The sequence below is a fragment of the Bos javanicus genome, chromosome 8 (genome assembly GCF_032452875.1).
Source record: "Bos javanicus breed banteng chromosome 8, ARS-OSU_banteng_1.0, whole genome shotgun sequence".
Classification (NCBI taxonomy): domain Eukaryota; kingdom Metazoa; phylum Chordata; class Mammalia; order Artiodactyla; family Bovidae; genus Bos; species Bos javanicus.
The window spans coordinates 104,732,272-104,755,558 of record NC_083875.1 but is presented as its reverse complement, the minus strand read 5'-3'; the positions used below and the strand labels follow the sequence as shown (position 1 = coordinate 104,755,558).

General features: G+C 42.8%; 1 long non-coding RNA gene across 1 annotated transcript in view; it reads right to left on the bottom strand.

Annotated features, from left to right (window-relative positions):
- Positions 1-577: 577 nt before the first annotated feature.
- Positions 578-23,287, bottom strand: part of LOC133253209 (uncharacterized) — a 45,966-nt gene continuing 23,256 nt past the window's right edge. Inside the window, exon 3 of the long non-coding RNA XR_009738233.1 lies at positions 578-22,759. This is a non-coding gene — a long non-coding RNA (uncharacterized LOC133253209). The remainder of the gene's footprint in view (positions 22,760-23,287) is intronic.

Sequence of the window (23,287 nt, the reverse complement as noted above, 5' to 3'; positions counted from 1 at the left end):
TATGGTTTTCCCGTGGTCATGTACGGATGTGAGAGTTGGACTGTGAAGAAGGCTGAGCACCAAAGAATTGATGCTTTTGAACTGTGGTGTTGGAGAAGACTCTTGAGAGTCCCTTGGACTGCAAGGAGATCCAACCAGTCCATTCTGAAGGAGATCAGCCCTGGGATTTCTTTGGAAGGAATGATGCTAAAGCCGAAACTCCAGTACTTTGGCCACCTCAAGGGATTGGGGGCAGGAGGAGAAGGGGACGACAGAGGATGAGATGACTGGATGGCATCACCGACTCGATGGACATGAATCTGAGTGAACTCCGGGAGTTGGTGATGGACAGTGAGGCCTAGTGTGCTGCAGTTCATGGGGTCGCAAAGAGTCGGACACGACTCAGGGACTGAACTGAACTGAAACATTAATTTAATTTGTGGTTCTTAGTCACTTTGTCTCAAAACTCCTCAGGTTTTCAAAAACCAAACACCCCAAAGTGTGTGTTTGTATGCATTTATTTATAAATATTCTTAGAAGTAAAACCTGAGGAAAAGAATCTTATTAATTCCTTTTAAAATGCCAACAGTAAATCCACTCCATACAAATATAAATGATATTTTTATTTTTAAAAAACTATATGTAAAAAAAAAGTACTGAGAAGAGTCACATTGGTTTTACATTTTTGCGAATCTCTCTCGTGTCTGGATTAATAGGTGTCAGTTGGATTCTCACATCTGTTTCTTCATTGGGATGTGGATAAAACGCATCATGTGGTCTCTGGAACTCTCCACTTACACTGATGAGAAAAAGAGCTGGGAAAAGGCCAAAGTCATCTTGGTATTGTCATGAAAGTAGCTCTGACTTCACAGGCACCTTACTGACCTCAGTAGTCCTAGACCACATTTTGAGAACTGCTAGCTTAATTAAAATTTAAAAAGCAAAATATATTTATTTATTCTAATATTAGTGTTTTCACATGAGAGGTTTCTCTTAATATTACCAATCACGCAAGCAGAAGGTATGTTTATATCCTATTCCAAGTAAGAAAGTGTTTGTTATTAAGTAAGGACTTTGGCAAATTTGTTTTAAAGCATTTAGATGCATAAGCCATATCTCAGGTTCTGTGGGACTCACTGGGACACCCAATGGCCAAAGTGATGACCTGCAAAGGAAGGTGCTAGACTTAAGACCTAGTTCATCCTATTCTCGAGAACTCTGCTCAATGCTATGTGGCAGCCTAGACAGGAGGAGAGTTTGGGGGAAGAAAGGATACATGTATGTGTATGGCCGAGTCTCTACACTGTTCACCTGAAGCTGTCACAACATTGTTCATTATCTACACCCCAATACGAAACAAAAAGGTAAAAAAAGGAAGTAGTTCTCCCTGTTCTTGAACAGTCATTTGTGAGCAATTCATTTGGATCCATCATTCATTCAATAGCTTATCTCAATTCTATTTCATTGTCTAGAATATAGATTCCTATTTAAGGAAGCAGGGTGTCTTATTTGGGTGCCACTTTTGGGGAGAGCACTGACCTAAAACTGGCATCTGCTGAGCAAAATGATCATCAGAGCAATAATCAGCTGAATAAACATGGATTTACACTTTGTTGAGATCTGGAGTCAAGGAGGAATAGAGGACCATGGCAATCAGCAATGCGTATAAAGTCTGAGGTTGTACATTAAGAGTCAGATACGACTGAGCGACTTCACATACATACATACATAAAGTCTGAGGTTGTACATTAAGTTGGAATTGGTTCCTTTCTGCCACTTACAACCTGGGCAAGTGAGTGAATCTCAATATCTTCTGTGAACCTCAGTATCTTCACTGGCAAAATGGGGATGACAATGGCAGTCTCCGTGGGTTTGAGGGAAGTTCATATAGGATAATATATGGAACGTACTACCACTGAGCCTGATATACTGAGAGCTCCGAAAATGGCAGCTGTGATGATGTGGACCATAGTAATGATGATGTTGGTAGCCAGTTGATTCCAGGACCCACAGAGGGGCCTCCAGGCTGAAGCTATAGCCTTCCTCCTCTCCCTGTATTCCAGCCACAAGAGCCATCTTTCAGATCCTCAATTATGCCAGGTTTATCCCAGCCTCAGCGCTTTCCTAAATGCTACTGCCTCTGCTCAGAAGCACTCTGAATCACTCCAAACTCACAGGCACCAAGTCTGTTATGTATGTTCCACAGCTAAACTCTTCAGGTTTTACAGAGAATTTGTAAACAACTGGAATGGGTTTTTGGTGTTTGTTTTTTTTTTTTTTTTTGTCACCCTCTACCCAGTCTTCTCAAGGATACAGTTCACACTGACTATCTGCTTGATGCCAGCCAGTCCATTTACCCAGAAAATGCACCCCTGAGTTCACTTTTCCTAGACTGCCTGAAGTTTTGTTTGTTTGTTTCTGTTTCCCTCCCCCTCTCTTCTATAAATCCTATTTTGGACCTTTGTTAATTAAAATGACTGATCCCTTTAATCTACAAATAAACACAGTGCTGTTAATCCACCAAGTTTCTCTGCATGATTCTCTGACATTGCTTAGGAAGCGATGGGTTCCAGTAAAATTCTGTAAAGTGCCAAAGTTCACACAGGTTACAGAATACTATAGTACTCTATAGTATACTATGAGTACTATACCTTCCTTCCCGCCACCAAATTAACAAGCTAAAAATCAGCGACTACAATTCACTTTTGCCATCAAGAATCTTGTTTTATTTCATTGAAGATATCTCACTGTGTTCCAGAATATAAAAAATTAGCATGGAAAAAGGACTGAGAAAATAACACCACATTTTAGGTCACAGCCATCATTTCAAGGATAGAAAAAACTGTTGATAAATGAATAAAACTTGATAAATTAATTCAGCAAGGTAGCAGGATACAAGATTAGCACACAGAAATCAGTTGCATTTTTTACACTAACAATGATATGTTAGAAAGAGAATGTTAATAAAAAATAAAAAAAACTTAAAAAAAATTACTTAGGAATAAACCTGACCAAAGAGGTGAAAGACATATGTGCTGAGAACTATAAAACATTAATGGAAGAAACTGAGATGATTTAGACATGGAAAGATATCCCATGATCTTGCATAGGAAGAAATAATATTGTTAAAATGGCCATAATACCAAAGTAATCTACAGATTTAACATGATCCCTATTAAATTACTCATGACATTTTTCACAGAACTAGAACAGATAATCCTAAAATTTATATGGAACCATAAAAAACACAAAATTGTCAAGGCAATCCTGAGGAAAAGAATAAGGCAGGAGGCATAACCTTCCCAGACCTCAGATAATACTACAAAGCTATAGTAAGCAAAGGGACTTCCCGAATGGTTCATCAGTAAAGACTCCACCTGCCAATGCAGGAAACTCAAGTTTGATTCCCGGGCCAGGAAGATCCCCTGGAGAAGGGGATCTAAAGTATCCTCCCCTGTGAAATCCCATGGACAGAGGAGCCTGGTGGGCTATAGTCCATGGGGTTGCAAAAGAGTTGGACATAACTTAGTGAGAAATTGTGCTGCATAAAATACGAGATGAATAAATTACTTTAATGTCATTCAAAAAAAATAAACAACAACAGTAATCAAAACATCATAGTATTGGCACAAAAATAGACATATGGATCAGTGGAATAGAGCAGAGAGCCCAGAAATATACCCACACACCTGTGAGCAATTAATCTCAGAGAAAGAAAGAATATAAAATGGGAACAAGGTAGTTTCCTCAGCAAGTGGTATTGGGAAAGTCAGCCAGCTGCATGTAAATCAATGAAGTTAGAACACATCCTCACACTGTATATAAAAATAAACTCATACTACATGTTAAAACTCTTAGAAGAGATGATAGGCAAAACCTTCTCTGACATAAGTTGTACCAATGTTTTCTTAGGTCAGTCTCCAAAGGCAATAGAAATAACAGCAAAAATTAACAAGTGGGACATAATCAAACTTACAAACTTTTGTACAGAAGAGGAAGCCATAAACAAAGAAAAGACCTACAGAATGAGAGAAATTACTTGCAAATGATGCGACCGACAAAGGCTTAACTTCCAAAATATACAGACAGTTCATAGAACTCAACAACTACAAAAAAACCCAAACAACTCAATCAAAAAATGGGCAGAATACCTAAATAGACATTTCTCCAAAGAAGACATACATATGCCCAAGAGGTACATGAAAAGATGGTCAACATCAATAATCATTCAGTTCAGTTCAGTCGCTCAGTCGTGTCTGACTTTTGCGACCCCATGAATCACAGCACACCAGGCCTCCCTGTCCATCATCAACTCCCAGAGTTCACCCAGACTCACGTCCATCGAGTCAGTGATGCCATCCAGCCACCTCATCCTCTGTCGTCCCCTTCTCCTCCTGCCCCCAATCCCTCCCAGCATCAGAATCTTTTCCAGTGAGTCAACTCTTCACATGAGATGGCCAAAGTACTGGAGTTTCAGCTTTAGCATCATTCCTTCCAAAGAAATCCCAGGGCTGATCTCCTTCAGAATGGACTGGTTGGATCTCCTTGCAGTCCAAGGGACTCTCAAGAGTCTTCTCCAACACCACAGTTCAAAAGCATCAATTCTTTGGTGCTCAGCCTTCTTCACAGTCCAACTCTCACATCCATACATGACCACAGGAAAAACCATAGCCTTGACTAGACGGACCTTTGTTGGCAAAGTAATGTCTCTGCTTTTGAATATGCTATCTAGGTTGGTCATAACTTTCCTTCCAAGGAGTAAGCGTCTTTTAATTTCATGGCTGCAGTCACCATCTGCAGTGATTTTGGAGCCCAAAAAAATAAAGTCTGACACTGTTTCCACTGTTTCCCCATCTATTTCCCATGAAGTGATGGGACCAGATGCCATGATCTTCGTTTTCTGAATGTTGAGCTTTAAGCCAACTTTTTCACTCTCCACTTTCACTTTCATCAAGAGGCTTTTGAGTTCCTCTTCACTTTCTGCCATAAGGGTGGTGTCATCTGCATATCTGAGGTTATTGATATTTCTCCCGCAATCTTGATTCCAGCTTGTGTTTCTTCCAGTCCAGCATTTCTCATGATGTACTCTGCATAGAAGTTAAATAAGCAGGGTGACAATATACAGCCTTGACGTACTCCTTTTCCTATTTGGAACCAGTCTGTTACTCTATGTCCAGTTCTAACTGTTGCTTCCTGACCTGCATACAAATTTCTCAAGAGGCAGATTAGGTGGTCTGGTATTCCCATCTCTTTCAGAATTTTCCACAGTTTATTGTGATCCACACAGTCAAGATAAATATAAATCAAAACTACAGTTAGGTATCACCTCACACCAGTCAGAAAGACCATCATTAAAATGTCTATTAATAACACACGCTGGAGAGGATGTGGAGAAAAGGGAACCCTCTGACACTATTGATAAAAATTTAATTTGGTCTCGCCACTGTGTACAATAGTGTGGAGGTTCCTCAGAAGACAAAAAATAGAATTACCATGTGATCCAGCAATCCCACTTCTAGGCATATACCCAGACGAAACTATAATTTGAAAAGATACGTTCACACCTATGTTTCTGGCAGCACTATTCACAGTAGCCAAGACACGGAGACAACCTAAAGACCATCGACAGGTGAGTGGATAAAGAAGAGGTGGTGCGTATGTGTATAATGGAATACTGCTCAGCCACAAAAAAGAGCTGAATAATGCCACCTGCAGCAACATGCATGCAACTAGAGATTACCACACTAAGCCAGATAAAGACGAATGCCATATGAAATCACTTATATATGGAACCTAAAATATGACACAAATGAACATGTCTGCAAAGGAGAAACAGACTAACAGACGTGGTTGCCAACAGGGAGGAGGTTGGGAGAGGAGCAGACTGGGAGTTTGGGGTTAGCAAACACAAGCTCTTATGCACAATAGAACGGATGGAAAAGCAAGGTGCTACTGTACAGCGCAGGCAACTACATCCAACGTCCTGGCATAAACCATAATGGAAAAGAACATAGAAAAGAATGTATTTATATGAATCAATTTGCTGTGATTTCTGAAATCAACAGAATCAATTTGCTGTACAGCAGAAATTAACACAGAATTTTGCAAATCAACTATAAAAAAATTAATAAGACCACATAAGAGAGAACTGGATCTCTAATCACTGCCTCACACTTCTCCCCTTGGAGCTATCCTGCCTTGTTCTGCTTCACTACGTTTCTAAACACAGCTCTAAACTTGCCATTCTTCTCAAAAATGTCCAGTGTCCATCCCATCACAGCCCACAGCCTAAAATCCCAACTCTTTACCCTGCTGTTTGCATCTTTCTGTGATCTGGCTACAGCCCACTTTATCAAACTCCTTTACTTCTGAATGCCAGATGTGTTGTTGCTGTTCAGTCGCTAAGTCGTGTCTGACTCTTTGTGACCCCATGGACTGTAGTACACCAGGCTATTCTGTCCTCCACTGTCTCTCAGTTTGCTTACATTCATGTCCATTGAGTCTGTGATGCTACCTAATGACTCTTCACATCAGGCTGCCAAAGTATTGGAGCTTTAGCTTCAGCATCAGTCCTTCCAATGCATATTCAGGGTTGGTTTTCTTTAGGATTGACTACTTTGATCTCCTTGCTGTCCAAGGGACTCTCAAGAGTCTTCTCCAGCACCACAATTCAAAAACATCAGTTCTTCAGTGTTTGGTCTTCTTTATGGTCCAACTCTCATATCCGTACATGACAAATGGAAAAATCATAGCTTTGACTATATGGACTTTTTCAGCAAAGTGATGTCTCTGCTTTTTAATACACTGTCTAGCTTTGTCATAGCTTGTCCTTCTAAGTAGCATTTTTTAATTTCATGACTGCAGTCACCATCTGCAGAGATTTTGGAGCCCAATGAAATAAAATCTGTCACAGCTTCCACTTTTTCACCTTCTGTTTTCCATGAAGTGATGGGATTGGATGACATGATCTTTGTTTTTTTGATGTTGAATTTCAAGCCAGCATTTTCACTCTCCTCTTTTACCCTCATCAAGAGGCTCTTCAATTCCTTTTTACTTTCAACCATTAGAGGGGTGTCATGTGCATATCTGAGATTATTGATATTTCTCCTGGCAATCTTGATTCCAACTTGTGATTCATCCAGTCCACTGCAAAACTCTCTTTATGAAAGAAGCAAAGGATTGATTTACATTCAGACAGACGTTTCTTCTGTCCTGGTACACACACTAGCTACTTTGAGCAGTATTGCCAATACAGTTCTCTTTCCCTGGAATGCCTCCCCATCATCAATATCTAAGATCTATCTATTATTTAAAGCCCCATTCAAACACTACCATCCCCAGGAAGTCTCCTCTATTCTTCCCCACTGTCACTGGTGCGCTCTCTTACACTACTCAAATCATGCCTTCTTATTAACATTCTGTATGTTCATATTCTGGGTTTCCTTGGTGGCCCAGCGGTAAAGAGTCCGTCTGCAAGGCAGGAGCCACCGGAGACACAGATTCAATTCCTGGGTTGAGAAGAACCCCATGGAAGAGGAAATGGCAACCCACTCCAATATTCTTGCCTGGAGAATCCCACAGACAGAGGAGCCTGGCTGGCTACAGTCCATGGGGTTGCAAAGAGTCAGACACAACTGAAGCGACTCAGCATACACTCACGAACATGTACATATTCTAACTCTCCCAGTGTTCCCAGTCCTCTTCCTACCTGATGGAAGGGCTGTGTCTTTACGCCTCTACATCTGCCTCCCTCACCCCCACCCTCTGCACAGGTCCTAGCATACAGTTAGTGTCAACTAATGGCCTTAAGCAAACTGACAGACAAGTACATCATGTCTGATCCTGACATATCTGATCCCTGACTAAACTCCATCAATGACTTCCACCACACTCAGATTAAACCCAAACTCCCTAATAGCAGCTATAAAGCCACGAGTGATTGTCCCTGTTCACTTCTCCAGCCTCATCTGGTGCTACCTCCCCTTTGCCTTACATGTGCGTCTCTCCCTGATAAGTCCCTTGAGCATATAAAACTCTGTTGGGCTCACAGCTTTCACACACACTCTTCCCTCTTCTAAAACCCACTTCCTCCCATTAATTTCCTAGTCCACAATTTTTGGCACTTCAGGTTTCAACTTAAAAGCCACATCCTCAGAAAAACCCTCTTGGATACCTATCAGTCTGGACCCTGGCAGGAAGCAGGTGTCACATGTTAAGGCAGCTAAAAAGGTGTTAGAGGGGCTCTATACAGAGTCCCTTGGTCTGCAAGGAGATCAAACCAGTCAATCCTAAAGGAAATCAATCCTGAATATTCATTAGAATGACTGATGGTGAAGCTGAAGCTCCGATACTTTGGCTACCTAATGCGAAGAGTCAACTTACTGGAAAAGACCCTGATGCTGGGAAAGACTGAAGGCAGGAGGAGAAGGGGACAACAGAGGATGAGATGATTGGATGGCATCACTGATTCCATGGACATGAGTTTGAGCAAGCTCCAGGAGATGGTGAAGGACAGGGAAGCCTGGCATGCTGCAGTCCATGGGGTCGCAAAGAGTCAAACACAACTGAGCGACTGAACAACAACAATCCAGAGGCCTGGACAGGCTTTAGGGACACCAGGAGGAGGGGTCCATTACCTCTCTCAGGCCTGACGCAGGAAGGGAGGATGTACCAGAACCTGGAGAGTAGTGTAAGAGAAGGTTACCTTAAAGTTTTGGTGGCAGAGGGCCACAACTAAGCAGGGGGATCGGTAGAGAAAGCAACTAAGGAAGTAAACACCCCAGCTTCATTCTTCTCCCACCATCCAAATAGCCAGTCTCCCACTGGGAGCAAAGGAGCCGTTTAAGGCAGTCCCTGAAGGCCAGCCTCCCCAGAAGGATGAAGAAAGGTGGGAAAGAGGATGGCAGGGATGAGCAGAAACTAACCAGCACGCCATCCATTCTCAGGTAGACCCTCCTATTTTATTCTGCCTCAGAGAAATCCATTCTCTTCCTTTTTAGTGTTTGATACAATCTTCACTTTCATATCTTTTTGCTGAATGTCTATAAGCACTTTCAGATGGTAAACTCCACGGCCACGGAAATCCCATGTGCCCACTGAAGCACTCTCAGAATCTAACATATAGGAGGTACTGAATAAATACTTGCTAGTGAATGTGTGAACACATTCATCAGCCAGAGACACGGTAGCACATATAATTACGCACGTACACATTTCAATTTCAAAGGGAGAAACCTTCTTTACAGAATTAAGAAATGCCAGGAAATTTCACATCAAAGTCAATTCGATGAAAACAAAATGCTGCCTAGCATAGAAAAATCACTCTAACTTCAAAAAGAGCTGATCATTTTCTAAGAAGAGGAGAAAAAATGTCCTTCCTATTAACTTGCTGTGAAAACAAGCTGAGCCAGGCTAGATAAGCTATCGCTGTATTATACAAAATTGTTATCGCCCCCAATCCACATTGCAGATTGAAATAAGGTCAAGTGGAAGAATTCCTCCCTGCAACCCCTTCTTCTCGATAAAACTCAGTAGCTCCCATATCCAGCTTAATAGCTTCAAAAGAAGGTAACTGGTAGCAAACCCTAAATTCCCTCCTCTTGGCCTAAGGGTTTTCTGCATCTTCCAAAAGCCTTGATTTCTCTGAGCTCTTGCAGTCCCATTCTGAAGAACACAGATAAAACTTTTAAATGGAGTTCTGCATATTACCTGGTAAGAGTATTTTATTGATAGTTGAATCTGATACCAAAACACAAATGTTCACATTTGCTTCTCTCTCCTATCCCCCAACACACTCACACTTTGATGAGAAGAGGGGAGGTCTTTTTCCTGATAGCATTTTACACAATATGATTCCAAACACTTCATCTTTCTCTCAGCTCCTCAAATGACTCATGTGCCTATTCTCTGCAACCACAAGACTCTTGTGTTTGGGGCCCCTTTTACTGGAAGATGCACCCCTCTTTTCTCCAACTAGTTCTGTAAAAAACAGGCTAAAGTTAACACCTGAATCTTAAATTGGTTGGAGGAAGAATCAAGGCAGTAAGATAACTGATATCATACATGTAAGGCACGTACAATAGCTCCTAACACACAGTAAAAGCTCAAGAAGTGTTATCATCATCATTAATGATTACTTTCAAATTATCCTTCAGATCTCTAATCATGTATCACTCACTCCAGGAAGATTTTATGTCCCCTAAACAAGATCAAGTGACCCAAGCACACCCATTCATGTAACTGGGTAACTTTCTTTCACTGCGCTAACTACAATCCATATGATCCGAATATCGTTAACCCTTGAACAGCATGGGGGGTTAGAGGCGCCAATCCTCTGTGCAGTTGAAAATCCGAGTCCAGCTTGTGGTGCGCCCTCTAGTATCCAGGTCCTCCATATCTGCTGTTCTGCATCCTCAGAGTCAACCAACCACAAACCATGTAGCACTGTAGCATTTAAAAATCTGCATGTAAGTGGACCATGCAGTTCAAAGCTGAATTTTTCAAGGGCCAACTGCCATCACAAAACAATGTGTGTGCTCTAAATAGGCAAAAAATTCTGTGAGGATTTGAGCAGCAAGTGAATTTGTTGTTAATCACCATTGTATTCCTAGTTTCTAGGCAAACTATTTCACACTTGTGGTCAAAATACATGTTAAAGGAAAAGATGAACAGACAACCTCGCCTCCTCTGTGGCATAGTAATCACCACTCCTTTCCTTACACTTTTTCACGTTCATTATTTCAAGAGCTCTAAAGGTTAAGTATTGGAGGAAATGATGCATTGAGAAGCCACATGACCAGAGATCCCAGTTCCCAGAGTCACAAGTGGGCCAGAACCCAAGTATCTCTTTTTCCAACCATATAGAGTCCTGGGTCTTGGCAGAAGGTTTCTGTTGTGGACTGAATGTTTGTTGTGTTGCTGTTTAGTGATTAAGTCTGTGTCCAACTCTTTTGCTACCCCATGAACCTTAGCCTGCTAGGCTCCTCTGTCCATGGGATTTCCCAGGCAATAACACTGGAGTGGATTGCCATTTCCTTCTCCAAGGGATCTTCCTGCACTAGGGATAGAACCTGTGTCTCCTGCATTGACAGGTGGATTCTTTACCACTGAGCCACCTGGGAAGCCCTGGACTGAATGTTTATGTCCTCCCAAAATTCATATGTTGAAGTCCTAACCCTAAGTGTGATACTATTAGGAGATGGGAACTTTGGAGGTAATTAGATAGAGGTGAGATTATGTGGGCAGGTTCCTTATGACGGGATTAGTGATCTTTTAAGACGAGAACAGAGGGTTTTCTCTCTTTCTCTCTGCCATGTGAGGCACAGCAAAAAAGCAGTCATCTGCAGTACAGGAAGGTTGCTCTCATCAGACCCAACCTTGGTGGCACCCTGATTTTGGACTTCCCAGTCTCCAGAGATATAAGAAATAGATGCCTGGTGTTTAAGCCTCGTAGTCTGTGGTGTTTTGTTTTAGCAGCCGGAGCAGACTAATACCGTCTTCTATGGTGGGCAGGAGTGGAAATGGGGGATTCTGTGCTACACTCATGGGGCCTTCGATCTCATTTATATAGTTTCCTGTGCAACTGTTAACTCCAACTGTTAAAGCATAGTTCTAAGAGAGTGTGTGGAGAAAAGGCTTTTTGTTCGCCACTCTACTTCCTGTACACACAGAAAGGCTACACTTCTCAGCCTCCCCTGTATTTAGATTGTGGTCCTATGACTGAGTTCTGACCAATATAACTGCAGGCAGCAGTGGCATAAGCCACTCCCTGGCCTGCCCATTGATACCATGTGCAATCTTCCAGCGCTTGGAGGCCATGAGGGCCATCTGTCACTCAGAAGACTTCACATAAGCGAGAAATTTTGATTTTATTAAGTTCCTGACAGTTCAGGGTTAACTGGTTACTGCTGCATATCCTAGTAGTATCCTGCTAATACAGAGAGGCAGAGTAGACAATAGGAAAAGAAATGAAGGCAACAAGAGTTTGAGGCCCAACTCCACCATTAGCTTATGAGATGGCACGGGAAATTCACCTGTTTAGCTCTGCATTTTCTCAAACATGAACAGATTACCATGGATGGTCCTTGACTTTGCATATTACCTGGAAGCTGAACTCAGCATTTCATTAAATTCCTCTCTCCAGCACATACACACAGCTCCAAAAGCAATGGTAAACCATACTGCTTGACTGACAAATCTGTTGGCTGATCACAAAATGGATTATATCTAGAGAGACCATATGTTTTGGGGTTTAGCGAGGACAGTGCTCCTTTAGGCCTATTCTCCCAGTGTATTTCAATGAAATTAATATTAGAAGAACCCCCTTTTCCTCTTAGGCATCCTGTTTTAAACAATGCATTGCAGGCTGGGCTGGTTATATCTCACACAACATAAAGCAACACTTACCAGACATCTCTCTGTTCAAACTTTTATTCTCCCTTCAGCTTGAGTCTCTACCATCTTCCACCCCACCCCCAACATCTTCCCTGGGGCTCTTTGCTGGATCCTCTGTCCCCAGCCCAGTAGCTAAGAAGGAGCTCAGAGAAATATGCCAACTCATACCTCCTCATCATATTTCATTGCTTCCACATGGCTCCACTCTCTCTGTAAGGGCAACAGAATGCCATAGACTTCATGATGATCTTCAGAAACAAAAACAATTTGGGGAGCATAAGCAAACGTTTAACAAAATGCCTTTGTTTTCACCACAGGAAAGTGACTACACATTAACTTCAAAGCACTATTCCCCAACGAAGGTGGAATGACACTGTGAACAGGAAAAATGATCTTTAAATGATAAACTGCCTCTAGACTGGGCAACTGTGAACGAACTATGAATACCGGGTAGAAAGCCATAGATTTAGGCTTCTCACCATGTGGGACCTGGAAGCTGTGCGTATAGACACTGGTTCTGGCGGAGCTTTGGGCTTTTAAACCAGAATGGCCCCTATGCCCAACTGTGCGGTCGTTACAGAGCCAACACTGGTGTTGCTGGGGAGCGACCGCCATGAAGACAGTGAAAAGACACACTCGGTGCTGCCTCTCAGCCTGCTATATTTCCTCTGCTGTATTCTAGGTGAGGCATGTCTCTGTGGTTGTGCAGATCCGGTTATTTATCCTTGCTATTCAAAGCATGGCCCTTGGAGAGATAGCATCAACATAACCCAGAACTCATTAAGAGTCAGCCCCAGTCCAGACTGCCTGAATTAGAATCAGCATTTTAACAAAATCCTCCGGCAATTCCTATGCATAATTAAAGTCTGAGAAGCAGTAGTACAGATGAGCGCAGGACTAGAACCGGTGGTCACATAGCAGGCTCATAACCAATTGCTGCCACTCCTAAGAGCTCTTATGCACTCCCAGATCAAATCAATATCCGTGAGTATTTTCCCCTTGTTGTTTCTACTTTTTATTTGTAATTCTTTAATCACAACATTATGATGTTTTCCACATAACCCTGTAAGAACGATGAGGTCCTTTTATTTTAACCTAATTAATCAAGTAACTCTTTGCCCAATGCAACAGGGACTACGGCTTCCACAATGTTTTAAATGTATCCAATTTGGAGCTTTATTTTCTCCCCCCAAAAGTGGTTATCAAGTTCCATCACTTCAAAGAAGAAAAAGGGGAAAGAAAGGCAAAGCCATATGGTCTCCAGGGTACAGGTCTCTCTGGTCCCATCAAAGTCCAGGAGACCTGGGCCGATTTTGCTTAGACTGGATGCTCCAAGGGGCATTCACAGGGAAATCAAAGGCAGAACCTCATGGGAGGAGCTTGCCATTAAGAACACCTTGCCAAGCCACACCTGGGTATCAGTCCTTTAAGGGTAGGGCAGCTTCTAAGATTTTGCCAAACTGGCAGATGAGTCCCTTGTACCAATGTGTGTGTGTGTGCTAAGTCACTTTCGTCATGTCTGACTCTTTGTGACCCTAGGTCTGTAGCTTGCCAGGCTTCTCTGTCCATGGAATTCTCCAGGCAAGAATGCTGGAGTAGGTTGCCGTGCCCTCCTCCAAGGATTTTTCTGACCCAGGGATTGAACCTGAGTCCCTTATGTCTCCTGCATTGGCAGGCAGGCTCTTTACCACTAGTGCCACCTGGGAAGCCCCCTTGTGCTGATGCACTGCGCTTTCTCAGTTCCTATGGAAGATTTTCAGCTTGTCCAGCTACTTGTCAGTTACTGCGTACACTTCTCACCCGAAGGACAGAATGGGATATCCCAGAAAGCAACTTTACATGTCAGGAAGAAAAGGGCACATAGCACATGCTAACCACCTTGTAGGCTGGTTTCAGAGGGAGAAACTTAATTTTATTTTTTATATATTCCACATTCCCTGGAAAGAGGTAGTGAAAGATAGTATGATATTCAGACAAGAAAATAACATATTTCCTATGACCTATGGGAAACTACACACATTTAAAAAGCAAACAACGGTATAATGTATATTTAATACAATCCCAAGTACTGCTAGTGATCTCCCTATGGATATGGATTATAGGTTGTTTCCAGTATCTTCTTTACGAAAAGAATATATATTTGTTATAAACAATTAGGGACCAACAAAAAGACATGTAACATGAAAATAAAAGAGAGAAATATACTTGGTTAAATTGCAGCTGGGAAGTTAAACCAAGAAGGGCACAAGGACAGATGAGAAAAGAAAGGGAAAGAGTTTGGGAGGAGAGAAAGAGGAAGAAAGGAAAGAGGACAGACATCTTTGGACAGGGGACGATGGAGGAAGAGTTCTGTTGCCTGAATATGCACCCAGTGGTGTATTTCACTAAGTTAGCATCTAAAACTTCAAGAAGAAAAGTTCAGACCTTTCCAACAAATGTAAACCAAGTACCCGCTGTGTACCAGGAGGTGTTCTAAGGTGTTTTTAAACACAAGATCTATCTTGTAACTACTCTAAAAGTGACAATGATTGTTGTCATATTACCAACAAAAACAGCTGAGACTTGGGGTGACTAAGTAGGATCCCTCTCAAAAATCACAAGCATCTTACTGCAAGTGCTCAGCAGATGTTCATTTTTGAGTAGAAGGAAGGGGAAGGGATTTGAAGTCGGGTCTGTGTTTTCAGGACACCTCTCTAAGCCCTCTCCAAACGTCTGTGCTCCTCTGTAGCTTCACTGTCAATGCCCTTCCCGGAGAGTGCTCCACTACCCGCTTTTCTAGTTTTTCACACCCTACTGCCCCACTTCCTGGATTATGCCCTGTGCAAGCACTCACATTTTGGCATTTTTTATCTGCCAATACCCTCTTTCTTTGCACAACTGAAAAGTTGGTGTTAAGAAGTTAGATTAGGTTGGGACTTCTTTGCTCTCCTTTCCAGTAAAAATAACAGCCACAAAAAATGGATTGGTGCATTCTGCTGTGGTTCACATCTTTTCTCCTTTGCTTGGCCCTTAACAACTAAAAATATGCAGCGCTGCACCAGTTAAAAGCGCCTATTTAATTTGAATTGTTTATTCCAGGGATAAATCAATTTTTACTGCAAAACAAAGACCAATTGAGCTGCAGATTTCGTAGAAATTGAAAAAAAAAAAGAGTTAGCTCACTTTAAAGAGAAAAGAAAAGGTCATTTCCTGGTTTTGTTAACATCAGGAAACAACACTTTGGGACATCTTTCAGTGTCAATCTCCACCCTCAGTGAAGTCCGAAAATCTAACACAATCAGAGAATAGGGGCTGGACTTTACATGAAAAAAGTTTGAATATCTCAGAAACAAGGCATTCTTCTCTTCAAAAGAACAGATCCTGACCTTCTGAAAAGTTTCCAGACGTCTGCCGCTCCCTCTCCACACTTTATCTTTCTCCTTTCCTCCAAATAACATCTGTTCATCTGATTCTTCGTTCACCAAGTACATTCCAAGAACACCCTAATGTCCTTTGACATCTCTATGTCAGAGTTTCTCTCTGCTTCCATTTCTAGACATGGGTGAACACATATGCTTAGAAGCAAGGACTGGGGTAGAGAAAGAGACAGGAATTTGGAAGACAGAAGGCAACAAGAATTGGGGCGGGGACCCGGCCTGGGATCTCTTCTCTGGGACAGTCTCATGTTTAGACCTCATTTATGAAAAACTTTTTAAATGGCGTTTTTCACCAATATTATGTATTTTAAATGGGTTTGGTAGGTAGATTATAGATTAAACATTTACTGGGTGCCTGCTAGTTGCGGACACATGTAAGTCATTTCCTGCAGGGACATGCTGTGTTCTCAAGGTGATTATAGTCCATCTAGGGGAACGAAGCCCTTCGGTAGCTACCCAGAGTGCTCAGACGCTCAGTCAGTGTCCAACTCTTTGTGACCATTTTGGACTGTAGCCTGCCAGTCTACTATGTCCACAGAATTTTTCAGGCAAGATTACTGGAGCTGGTTGCCATTTCCTCCTCCGGGGATCTTCCCGACCCAGGGATCTAACTAGCATCTCCTTGTGTCTCCTGCACTGCAGGCAGATTATTTACCCGCTGAGCCATCAGGGAAGCCTCTGAGCCATCAGGAAGCCTAGCTTCCTAGAGTACAGGCAATATAACCACACAGTGCTTACAGCAACTTGCTCTGCCATCAGGCAGGCCTATGTCAGAATGCCAGCTCCAAGTTTAAGTTTCCTTATCTGCCAAAGGGAATAACAGCATTTATGGGCTACTTGTAAAAACTAATATATGACATTATCAATGTAATGTGTGTGGCACACAATATGAACTCATTCAATGTAAGTGGTGGTTGTAATCATAAAATAATTACTCTCATCATTATTGCTTGGAGGTATAGGTGTGCTATGAAGTCCTACAGAGAAAAGAGGGATATATTATTTCTTACTAGAAGTTGGGAGTGGAAGCTCAGAGAAGAGAAAACATTTGAACAGCAACTTAAAAAAAAAAAAAACTGTTGAATTGTTGGAGCAAGAGATGTAAGATAGGGAATTTGATGTTGGAGTGAGGATGCTGCCTGCAGAGAAATGGATTCAGGGGAGAGATTAGCAGGTGAGGGGATCAGCATAAACTGCACCTGGAGGGGTGGGAAGGTTTATGAGGCATCAGAGATTGAAAAGGAAACTTAGGGGAAGGCCCGGGAAGCCTTGCAAAGGAAACACAACCAGGGTTCCACAGGAGAGATGCTAAAAGATTTTAAACTGGAAAAGAAAGGCAATAAGACAACCTAGAAGAGTTTGGGTGGATTTTTGCTCATTAAACTAATGTAGACGTCAAAGAGGTCACCTCAAGGAAGTCCCCTAGAGAGGGACAGGTGAGTTCGCGTATTCCCACTGTGCACGTGTAACACCCTGAATCATCTGTTATTAATATCAGCCATGTCATATTTCAATCACTTATTTAATTGCCATCTCACCCAATTATAAGCTTCCTGAGGGCAGCATAGGAAGCTCCTGTACACCTAGTGGATGATGTGTACCACATCATTCTTTATCTTCTCATGTCTTTTTTATTGATATGGAAAGACCTTTCCTCAGCTTTGCAAAAAAGTACAGACCCACCTCTCTTCTTTGAATGACAACTGAGTCCTTATTGTGTTGTTCAGTTGCCCAGTCCCATCTGACTCTTTTCGACCCCTTGGACTGCAGTACATCAGCCCATAATTGAGTCCTTAAGCACCATGTAAATTAAAGGGCTTTCTAGTCCTTCAACTCTACTGGAAGACCCTAGAGGTTAGGAAAGTAAAAGTGAAAGTGTTAGTCGCTCCGTTGCGTCCGATTCTTTGCAACCCCATGGACTGTAGCCAGCAAGGCTCCTCTGTCCAGAGAATTCTCTAGGCAAGAATACTGGAGTGGGTTGCCATTTATTTCTCCTTTTTTCCCTTGAATCTCTTGCTTCCCTAGTAGTTACCTATCATTAGTTTTGTGTCACTGAAAATCATAAAACAACATGTCTTTTTAAATATTGCAGTATTTTCAACTTGTTAAAACGGCTTTTATCCTAAGTCATTGCCATGTCATACTTTCAATTCATAGGTTACAATCATTTGCTGAACTAGAGTAGAATTATGCTCTGATAAACCCATCGTAAATTGAAGGTAATTTTTATAATTTGAAAATTGAAAATGTATTTAATACACCTAACCTGCCAAGAATCATAGCTTAGACAAGCCTACCTTAAACGTGCTCAAACTCTTACATTAGCCTATAGTTGGACAAATTCACCTGCCACAGAGCCTATTTTATAATAAGTGCTGAGTTTTAATGAAAACTACCCTGAAAGTGCAGAACAGAATTGTCGTTTCCCCTGGTGATCTTGTGACTGACTGGGAGCTGCAGCCACCACTGCCCAGCATCAGGACAAAGTATCATACCTGTGTTGCTAGCCCAAGAAAAGATCAAAATCCCAAACTCAAAGGGAGGTTTCTACTAAATTCATATCACTTTCACACCATCATCAAGTCAAAATATTGTCAGTTGAATTATCCTAAGTCAGAGAGTCTATTTCAAAGCACCTATACAAGCAGCAAAGGGTCCCCGTCTCCATTTGAACTCATCTGCTTTTTACAGTCAAAGAGTTCTGCAACCCAATGTGCTTTCTTTCTTCTTTGCCCTGGTTACCAGGAAGCTCAGGCGTGTGTGTGTGTTGTGCTCATGACAATGTCATCAGCCAGGATTCCTTAATCCATTCACTTTACACTCTACCTTCATATCTGGGCTCCTACTGTTTGCCTTGTTGTAATGGCTTCAGTCCTTACATATTTGTGCATTTATTTCAAGTTGCCTCAAACCCTTTTTAAAGTAGGCAGAATTAACATGTGTGTATTCTTGTATACATGTATATTATCTAGTGTTTATAAACACACACATGTGGATATATCCAATACTGAAAGTATATCTATCTATGTATTTCCTAGATGTTTTCTGCCACACCTCACTCTCAGTTCTTACGCAAGCATGACTTAATAATGTAAATAGAAGTGAAGATTTTACAGAGGAGTCTTGGGAAACACATTTCTATTCCTTTCTCCAGATCCTTTCTTTGGTTATTCTGCCCTGAGCTTAATACACTAAACCGGGGATCACTGAACTCTTCCAGTGAAGCGCTAGATAGCAATAATTTAGACTTTCTGGGCCCTGAGATCTCTGTTACAACTACTTCATTCTGCCATTACAATGCAAACAGAGCCACAGATGGTGCATAAACAAACATGCATGACTGTTTTAATAAAACTGCATTTGTTAAAATAGGTGGTGGGTTGAAACTGGCCAGTGACCACAGTTTGCTGACCCTGCCCTAAACCTGCCCTGACTATATCTTTCATCACTGGATCCTCTTAGGGAACAATCACTCTGGCTAACACCAATGTCTGATATATTCAAGTTAGTTCCCTTCAGCAAGATAAAGGCCACTCCGGTTAGCAGGACAGGACCCACTCTCCTCAGTAGGTAGTTTCACTGCCAGTTTTACCGCTTTAAAATACCCGTGGGGTATTTTTACACAAGGAGTTTTGGGTGTTTTTTTTTAAGATTTGTCTCTACTACATACAGTGATCATCGCAAAAGAAGTTTAGATAAGTACTACAAATATATCTCTATCTGCATAAGCAATAGTATTTCTGCAGCGTATAGCCATATTTGAGGTTAGAAAGAGGGTTCAATCAAGGGATTTAAAAAATGAGTCTTCATGGCAACACTCTTCTTCTCTTAATGAGCTTCAGTTTTCTAGTCTACAAAATAGGGGTAGGATTTCACCTGCCTAAAGGCCAGAGTCTGGACAAGATGATCCCTTCTAGGTTCTTTCTAGAAGCTGGAGAAGTTATTTCCCTAAACCAATGATTTCCAAATGGTTTCAGAAGTCAGAATTCCCTTGGGTGCTTGTTAAAACACAGATTACCATACCCCAGCCTGAGTTTCTAACTCAGTAGGTGTAGAGTGGAGCCCCAGAATTTGCAGTGCCAGCCACTAAGTTCTGCTATTACTGGTTCAGGGACCACACTTTGGGAACAACGAGGTGTCTACATGATAGCAGTATTAGTCTCTCTTATGGGGAAACAAAGGAAGGTAGGGGGATCCTACAGCTGGCTCGTATTTGTGTTTTTAAATGGGATTCCGTCTTGAAGGGATGAGAGATTAAGTCTGTTTGCTCACTGCGTCTCAGATGCTGCAGCCACTCCTCAGCAACTACAGGCTGAAAGGAGGCTGGTGGTGACTTTCATGCAGCTGTGATGGAACCTAAGAGCCAATGGGTGAGCCATCTGGAGCAGGACAGGGAAAGGTGGGACCACTGAGAAGTCAGGGACACCTATGCCATCACACAGTTCTTTTGCATTAGCCAAACTTCTAGAACTTTCTCTTTCTATAAACATAAAATCAACTCATTCATTGAGTGCAGATTGACCATAGGTAGCCCCTGCATCAAGTAATACAGGGTGGGATGTGAGGACTCAGAAGACTAGAAAGGTGCAGACTGCCCCCAGAAACTCTCAATCTTAAGGGGGAGGCAAAATTCACACATGTTCACACACTGGACAGATGTCAAGACAAGCAGATAATGAGATGCAGTGTTATGTGGCATGAAGACAGTGGGCTCTGGAGTGAAGATGCTGGACCTGAGAGGTCTGGATAGGCTTTCCCAGAGGATGGATCCAGGCTGGCAGGGGCCTCCAGGGACAGGAAGGATATGAAGCTGTGAAAGGGCGAGGAGAATGTGACAAGAAGCCCGAGTGTGCCTGGAACATCAGTAGGAAGCAGATGAGACCGAGCACAGAGACTTCTAAGTTATCTACCCCTCCCCAGGGGAACTCCCCTACCCCACTCCATCTTGGTCACTTCCATTCCTTTAGCTCAGTTTCCTGGTTTGAGGATTGAGGGGTTTGAGCTAAATCACAAGTTTCCCAATGTTGTTCCACCTTGGAGAGACCTCTGGCTATTAAATGATGAATGAGCAGCCTGCAATCAGCCCTTCTTCTCCTGACTCTGCTCTAGCCGGAGAACTCCACTTTCATGACTTTTTACACTCACTGTACTGCTGGTGCTTCCAGAAAGGATTTGAAAATCACTCAACAAGAAGCTCTGTAAAAACTCTTTCCATTTGTGCACTGGGTGGCTGAATAGAGAGGAGAAAAAAGCCAGCTAACCCAAGAGATGGGACCACCAGGTGGGCCGGGCTAGCTTCAGGCACAGCTTGACAGCAGATGAGAGTTTAGACCAACGGGGCTGAGAAACAGGGAACCACGCGTGGTTCAACAGTAGAGGAGTGCCACACGGAGAGGAGCAAAACTGGGTCCGCAGTCCAACAGGGAACTGAACTGATGTGAAAATCTCAACTGCTCAGAAGGTTTTGAATTAAAACAAAGGGTTTTGAATAAAAACAAAATAAAAATCTTTGAATAAAAAACAAAAGATTTTTTCCCCCTTGTCAGCCTTCCCTCCCAGGACATTACACTGTATGCAAAACTTGTGACTGTAAGACAAACATTTTTTTCCACTGCCCTTCTGAGCCCTGCAGGCCTTCAGGAAGACCTGCACTTCAAGCAAAGTCTTTTTATTTTTCAACACCCACAGCTTCCATTCAACAATCAGAAGTTTTCCACTTTCATCAAAGAGACTGCAGAGAAAGGCCAAGGGAGCAGCCGGTTCTCAGCGGCTCTGGGCGGACGACAGAGCCCTCTGCTTCCCACTCACTGCCCCGAGCCCACCACGGGACACAGTCTTCTCCCTGAATCAGCCAGGTGCGTACCCCCAAAGACGCTGGCTTGCTTTATTCCCACCTCAGTGACAGATCCAATGGATGTGTGCACCCGCTTCTTCCCAAACCAAGTCCTACTTGGGATCAAGGGGACCTCATCTTCCTTGTTTATGGTACACTTGAAGGCGGGGGGAAAAGGGGATGACAGAAGATGAAGTGGTTGTATGGCATCACCAACTCGATGGACATGAGTTTGAATAAGCTCCAGGAGTTGGTGATGGAAAGGGAAGCCTGGCATGCTGCAGTCCACAGGGTCGCAAAGATTTGGACACAACTGAGCGACTGACCTGAACTGATGGTACATTTTATACCACTCTATGTAGCCCCCCAGAATTTACCTCTTTTTGGCTCTTCCATTTCCAGGATCCCTATGATTTTATGGATTCACTGGGAAGGAATATCCAGACCAGTTCTTAAGAGTGACCCAAGTCAGGTGATGCTCAGTAGTGGGGTCTCTGCAAAGGCCAAAGTCGCAGTAATCCAAGCTCGGCTCTGGACACAGAACAGTTCCTTGGGGGGCTCTGGGATTTCTGTGGGATCGCAGATACCCAGCAGCTGAAGAGCGCTCAGAAAGGGGAGAGGTGCTGCAAAGGACTGGGTACTTCCAAATGAACTTTTCAAAGAGCTACATCCGGAGGCACCGGTTATGCAGTAATTCACTTTTTAAATGGTCTTTTGAAATGGAGATGATTAGTAGTCAGATGTGGGCAGCTCTGCCTGCCTTGAGAATCTATCCACTCTGTCTAAATTCCAGACTATTTGGAACATTCAACCAGAATGGTCCAATACCCTCTGCCAAGTCTATTCCCATTCAAGAAGTACTCTTATATCACGCTCTCATTTGATCTTTATGGTGCCTGTCAGTGCAGACAGGGAAAAAAAGAGAGGGGCATAAGGGTTTGTACAAGGACCCAAGACCATAAGGGAGAGGGGGAAGGCTGAGAGAGGACCTCAGGTTTTCAACCTCACGTACAATGACAGTAGCAGGGATTCCGGGGCCAGCAGGGTTTAACTGTTTACCCAAGTGATTCCATTGATCAACATTTGCAACTTTGATTGAGACAGTGTCTATCCTCTCTGATTCTCAATTTTCCCATATCTGTAAAAAAAAAATCTTAGCTGCCTCAGAGGGCAGAGGTGAGGGTGAAGTGAGGCATTGTGTCAATCTGAGACAGAAGAGGCTCGACTGTAGTAGTCACACGCGCGCACACACACACACAGCACATACAATATACAACTCGCACCACACAGCATGCAGATACTCCGCACGTGCACAGCACACACATACCACACGCCCAGCACCCACACGTACACACCACCAGGACACACACACCCCTGCACTCTTCACCATACCACTTCCCTACCCCCACCCTCGCTGCCAGCTGCTTCCCCTTTTTCTGAGTTTTACCGCAGGCCCAACTTTACATGCAAACTTAACAGATCTGGAGGATTTTTTTGTTCAAAAGATCGGTGTTGCCAGTTTGCTGCTCTCAGACAGCATCTTTGAACCTGTCCCCCAATTTCATCCTGCCATTAAGCTTTTCTCCCTGTGGAGAAACTTCCACATTTGTGGGCTCTTCCTTGCCAGAGATCTGGTAGCATTTCCAGTTCTTAAGAGGAGCCAACA